The following is a 6981-nucleotide window of genomic DNA, read 5'->3' as shown; positions in this document are numbered from 1 at the left end:
ATTATTTGAGCCATATTTCTGAATAACCATGCTTGATATGGGACCCATTAGGTATAATTAATGCATTGATGGTTTTCAGAAATGTCACAGAGTGAATAAAAGAACAAGTCAGGCTGCTGTACTAAGGGAGTAGGGTTGATTAAAAGAAAAGATAGGTTGGAATAGGAAAGGGAGATTAGGTCTTTAAAAACCAAAACATGATTAGTGTGTGATGCTATTGCATTAATCCCCATGAGGTGGCTGCCTTTTGAGAGGTATAGGCAGCAGTTTGGACAAGAAGTCAGTGAACCTTTAAAAAAAAGCCTGTTATGATTTTGCTGGGTGAAAAGTATTATATAAATGTATGATTAGTGTTATTATCCAGGGTTAGGTACAAGAATAGGCATTAGCAATAATTGCACCACTGCAGGTTTAAGAGACCTGTATGACATTTGCTCTATACTTTCAAGCTGTTTCCTGGTGCTGTTCAGTTTCTCAGAGCACAATTTGTGTAGTGAATTTTCAATTACAGGAAACATATCAGGAGTGTATGTGTGAGAGAAGCACTGCTTTCTGTGCCTGGTTGGTGCCAGAGCACAAAAAGCAAGGACTGAACCCGTTCATTGGGCAAATATTTCAAAATGGGTTCTGCCTAAAGAAAGTAACTTCTCACAGCTTGCAAGGGAGGGGGTGGACAAAGAAAACAATTTCTTGTTGTAGCAGTGTGGGGACAAAACAGCTCCAAATTCTCTCAAGTCACTTCTATGGATAGCAAATGTCTGGCCTCCATTCTTTTCCTTTTCGATATCACTAAAAACAGCAGCATTGATTTGGCTCATGAGACCTGTGGATGAAGGATATATTACTAAAACTGCCCCACCTGCATAGTCTGTGTAAGGCCAGATCTAGCTCTAAGAAGGCAGAAAGGCCACTAGACTTAAGCTATGTTTTAACGAGTGGAAATCTGCAGATTCAGTGCTTATCTAATATACATTTGACTTGCATCACACACTTGCTCTGCATGCGCTTTACATTGAAGACAAGAGCAATCTGAATAACAGTGCAATATTCTGTGCCAACAGTGTTGCAGAAGCAGTGTCACTGTGGGGTTGTCCCATGTCATAAATATAAGCTACTTGTTATCAACGGCTTCTAGATATGATGGCTGTATATTACCTCCAGTATCAGACGCCACTCAGTGCTCTTTGGCCTGCTGGGCAACATGAGCAGGAGGGTGCTATTGCATTCATGTCTTGCTTCCACACTTCCCACAGGCATCTTGCTGGCCACTTTGGGAACAGAATGCTAGACTAGATAGGCCTTTGGTCTGATCAAGCATGGCTCTTCTTATGTTCATATCCATCCCGCTTAAGTCAAACTGGATGTGACACATTACCTTATCTTCCCATTGTCAATGATGGTGTGTGTTGAGTCTGTGTATAACTAGTGGCATATCCATCCACATCAGGGTGACCTAACAGATCCTTTCACCTGTTACTCACATGAAGGGGTCCATGTGTAGAAAAGTGCATTGGGGCCACACATCATGCTAGCCCCTATGTGCTAGAGAACCCTATAGCCTTACCTGGGAGCTGTGTAGGCTTTCCCGGGAGCTGTGTGATCAGGGTTCCAGCTCCCAGGGAAATCTACATGCACAGGTTTCTCTGGTTCAGACATCCACACCTAATGTGTGGACATTTAGGGCTGGACTGTGGGAAGCCCTGACATGTTGTGGGTGGGGCCAGCGGCACAGCCCCATTGGCCCTTTCTACCTGCAGACTCCCTCCACATGAGTAAGGCACGAAAGGGGCCAATGTCTATCCATGTGTTTTCTCTACATTTGAGCACACTCATAACTTGTCTACATACAGCCACCTTCAAGAAGCAAAATGGTTTGAGATTAAATATGAAGATATTTAATCTCATATTTAAATTTTAAAAATTACATTGTAATTTAATATTTAATTTAATTTAATTGGAATACCTATAATTCAGCTTGTGGTTTTGTGCACACTTTAATAAATGTAGCTTTCATAAGATTCATATATTGTACATCAGCAAAGCTTCTAGGGTGGCTTACAAAAACAAGGCTGAAATATAACAACAAAATATAGCAACAGTCCAATTGAAGTCAGTGAGATGTCTTTAATGATGTCTCGGTAAATGAATCTCTGAACTGCCCTGAAAGTTCAGCATCATCTTGAATACTGAAGTGAAAGGAGAGGGGATCCTTACTGTGCTGTTTGCAGAGCTCTGAATTCAGGTAACTGAGAGTAGCAACCAGGAGGGAGGTGCACCACGAAGCTCTGAAGGGTCTGACGGAAGCATCCCTGAGAAGTGGAATCTGCATGGAGAAGAACATTAGAGTGAGAAGAATGTCAATGTTTATCACACTGTGAGAAGCCAGCCCACCAGGCCTGCAGCACAGAAGAGGGATGTTTGTAACTCCACAGTTGAAAGAGATAGGCAAAGATGAATAATACATTGGCTATCACTAACCCCATGTTAAACAACCGGCACCTCAGCTGAGACCAGAGTGTGTATATTCCTCAGTACATCACACTCGAACATACAGTAAGAAGAAAAATGTCTGAGCCATGCACTCTTGATTTGAGGGAAAATTGCCTGCAGCAAAATCTGTCTCCTACTGAAAAGCCAAGGGAAAAAAATTGAGGACACTAATTTGGAATTTTGGAGCCAGCTCTGTAAAGGATCACCACTAGAAAAGTGTGGAAATGGTTTGAAACTTGTTGGGAGTTTCTTTTCTAACCTTTAAAGAATGAATGGGAAAATAACTGCAAACAAAAATGCAATTCAACTTTTGGGTGACCACCTCCCTCACCTCCACCCCGCTAAATAAACCAGCAAAAGGTGGGGAGGAACAGTCCACTCAACAGTCCACTCAAAGTTTTGCTACCCAAGAGTGACCACCAGTCACATCACAGTGAGGACTATACACTGGGCTAGTCTGAAGTTGCCCTCTGATTCTCAGCAGTTTGCAGTTCAGAGATAGATAGATAGATAGATAGATAGATAGATAGATAGATAGATAGCCAACTTCTTCAAGTAATGCGAGTATCAGTGCTTGGTGAAGAGTGCAGTAGAGTCGGGAAGACCATTGCATGCATGTTCAGTTTTTGCATGAGCAATGTCTGCAGAGTGACTTTCCCATTTACCACAAACACCTGGAAAGTGTTAGCATGACAGTGTGCTAAACTGATGAGGAAGATTTCAGGGATTTACATTGTAATTATATAGATGTCTACTCAGGAGTAAGCCCCATTGAATTCAATGCATAAATGAGTATAGGATTGCAACCTAAGGCTAAATCCTGAACACACAACCTGGGGAGTAAGTACCATCGAACCTAATGGAGCTTATTTCTGAATAAACAGACTTAGGATTGCACTGCCAGAGATACATTGTTCAATGGATCATGCTGAAATGGATGTTGTTCTACGTATTGCTCCAGTGGATTTCTGAACTGCATACTTCCTTGTGCAACAATGGCTCTGTAGTGAAGATAACCAGGCATGATGCATACATTTGGAAAAATGTGTATGAAAATGTGCACAAATGTTCATGCACACACAGCTTGCAATGTGATACGGTTCCAAGTTGGAACAAACTTTGAGGTGGAAATTGGAGAACTTTGATGAAGTTGAGTGGTGCTGACTTGCACATCCCTGTGCTCACTGGATTGGGACAAGGCAAGTACGAACTTAATTGTCTAAGCAAGAGGCAGAAACAACAAAAATCAAATTTAACCAGGAATCCAGAAGAGATATTCTGATTTCCTTTCCAGGGTTCAGCTACCACACCTACATTATTGTGTCTCAAACTGTGAAGACGTGTCCAACAATCCTACGAGGCTGGTGGACACAGTAACCTGGTTCACACGACATGACAACCCACCATGGACAACCCACCAGTGGACCAATTGCAGGAAGGGTGCTGACATAGGGACTGAGGAAATGAGGAGTTCTGCTAAAAAGGTGCCTGGGATACATGCCAGGAGCCAGTGGGAGGACTGAAGGGGGAAACAAGCCATGGAAAGCCTCAGAGCACCCAATCATCTGTAGGGTTAGTGAGCAAACGAACAATATGGTGGCTTATTCTCAGGGTGGCTTGGTGTGATGTGCAAACCGGCCCAGTGTCTTTGCTTTAAATTATTTAAATTGCCATCCTGCAGTCCGTCCGTCCCCACCTTCTAAGGTGCAGGCAATCAGCCTATGGGATATTAGCTGGGAGGAGGGCACTGCCCACTGAAGTCCAAATAGTGCTGGGTGAGCATCAGCCTTTTCCCCCTTATTCTCCCCTGGATTGATGCGCATAGCATAAATCAAGCAACTTGGCAAGTGGGAAATTACTCCTTGGGGTGCTTAAAGTAAGCAATCGATCCTAGAATCCAATTTAGTAAGATTTTATTACTAAGGGGAAAGGGATCAGAGAGAAATAAAGTACAGCACAAGACAAACAAAAAGTAGCTTCTACATAGTTTGTACAAGATAACTAACAAGCTAGGCTCCAAAATTTACATGCTAACCACACAGGTCTGCACAGATGGTGCAATTGAAAACAAAACATAATAAAACCCACCCCGCCTTTATTCTGTGTAGCCAATGGATTAGGGATTGACAGATGGAGGGCATTCTCCCAGTCAGGGCTAACCAAAGAGGTTTGGTGTTAAGGTCTGATAGTCAGGGATGCTTCAGGAGATGGCCTATGATTGCTAGTCATTAACCACCCCAACAAGCCACTCTTGCCAAGTTAGGATGACATGAGAAGTTGCAGTGGCAGGGGTTTGGATTGGCAACTTGGCATGCTAATAAGCCATGGTGGGCTGTGGTGATCGTGCAAACCAGGTCAGGGGCTGATTCACACATCATGATAAGCCACGCTGAAAACAAGCCACGGTTATTTGCATGCTAAACCATGCTGCTGCCGTCAGACAATCAGGTGCTCACCAGCTTGCCATGGTTTATCTCCTCCTCTGTCCTCCCAGCCACTCCTAGCATGTATCCCAGGGTCCTCTGCAGCACAGCTCATCTATACTCCTGCTGTGATGAAATTCTCCCCTACACACACACACACACACACACACACACACACTTTCTTGCCTTACAAAGCACCTGTGTTGACATATATATGGCGTATCGTTGGAGTGGAGAGGGTGGGAGCTTACCTTACTTTTTAGGATGAGGTGACTGGGGGTTTTATTTCATTTCTTTAATACTTAAAAAAAAAACCCTCCTTGGGTGCTCTTCACAGCCCATTCCTCCTCCTAGCACAGCTATACCTGTATGCATGACTGACCATGGCAATTCGAGAGGGGATCAATTCAGGACCATGGTGATTCGGGAGGGGAGGATTTAAGCTTTCCTGTTTTCATGATGAAATCCTCACACACAGGGAATGGTTAAAAGGGGGGGGGGATTGAGACACCCACACACACTCTTGCCAGGTAGCTGTGTAGCTCTTTCTGACAAAACATGCACAAGCCACTCTGCTGGGTTTGGCCATCATGACAAGCCATCCTGAACAATCAAACAACAAGCCATGGGTTCTCAGGGTGGCTTGTGTGTGGTTAACAAACCATGCTGAGGAAACCAGGCTGGTTTTGGATGTCATGACAAGCCACCCTGAAACAAACAAGGGTGACAACCCACCATGAGTTATCGTGTCATGTGAACTAGGCCATTGACTGGGTTTGGGCAATCAACAGATGAAAAGAAGCCACCATGGCTTTTTTCCCCCGCCCTGCACATGCTGCTCATGCCCTGCCATTTTCCTAATTACCCCTGCTATGGTGTGAGTTGCCATGTCATCCGAACTCAGTAAGGTGCACAGCGGGGGTGGCTTCCCAACCACCCCACAACGCCTACAAGCCAGAGGCTGCAGGGTGGTTTGGAAGCCATCCCCACCGTGGACTTTATTTGGTTTGGATGACAAGAGTAATTAGGGAAATAGTGGGTGCACAAGCTGCATGCGCAGGGTGGGGAAAAGAAACCACCATGGCTTCTTTTCCCCACTGATAATCCAATCCCAGCCATTGTGTCGTAAGCTATCCTCCCCACAAGTTCTGTGTCTCAGTCACCTACATTTTTTTTTTGCCATATTGCTTATTATTCACGCTCAACTTAATATTCTACAGCAAATGTTTCTGGTGCAAAAAAAGGATCTTTCAAATGTCCCAAATTCTCCCCCACCAAGCCTCTTTTTTGTGCTGCTTTGCTGTTGTTTGTAGTCCCAATCGACTTCAAAGCTCTTTTTTCATTTGAAAAATAGCACTTCTTCCAAGGAACAGTGATGTAATAATCATGCAACTAACCAGATTTTGTTATGTGAAAACATAATTGTGGGGAATTGATGTGGCTAGGGTAACACACCATTGTTTCTAGGAAGAAGAAAGACTATTTGAAAAATGGTGCCAGGGTTGCAGCCAATTGGGACTATGAAGAGCCTCACAATGGAGTATTGCTCCCACCAGAATGGCAGGTATGATGCATGTCGCTACCTCAATGTGTCAGGAGTTGGTCCTTCTTTCTGGAGTGTCCCTGTGAAAAAAAATGCCAAAAATGGGCCTCCCAGAAGATTGTCAAACAGGGGAGTACATTCCATTGGAGGGATGTTTATTAGGGGTGTGCCTCAAATCTGGCTGAATCCTGAACTGCATTCCGCTGATTCAGAAAGATTCAGGGGCTCTCTGAATTGAAGTGGAGATCCTCCAAAGTAGCCCAAATCTGAACCCCACTGAGCTTTCCTTAAAGAAAGAGGGGGGTGTAGTTTTGTGACTGGCAGCTCTAGCTTCTCATTAGAGTGGATGGTTTTTACCAGGGCTCTCCAATCCCAATGTTTTGGGAGAGGGATGCTGTAATAATATATCACAGGACTGATCCTGTGTTCAGTGCTCTTTGCTAGTCCTCTTCCAGAAACAGGAACATTAAAAGTTTTGGTGGAGTCTATGGGGCCTGAGCGAGAGTGTAGCATTGCGTTTTTGCT

This window comes from Heloderma suspectum, chromosome 2, assembly GCF_057233095.1.
Source record: "Heloderma suspectum isolate Gila_16-S chromosome 2, 16-S_ref, whole genome shotgun sequence".
In the NCBI taxonomy this organism is placed as follows: Eukaryota; Metazoa; Chordata; class Lepidosauria; order Squamata; family Helodermatidae; genus Heloderma; species Heloderma suspectum.
Note: the sequence above shows the minus strand (reverse complement) of the source record.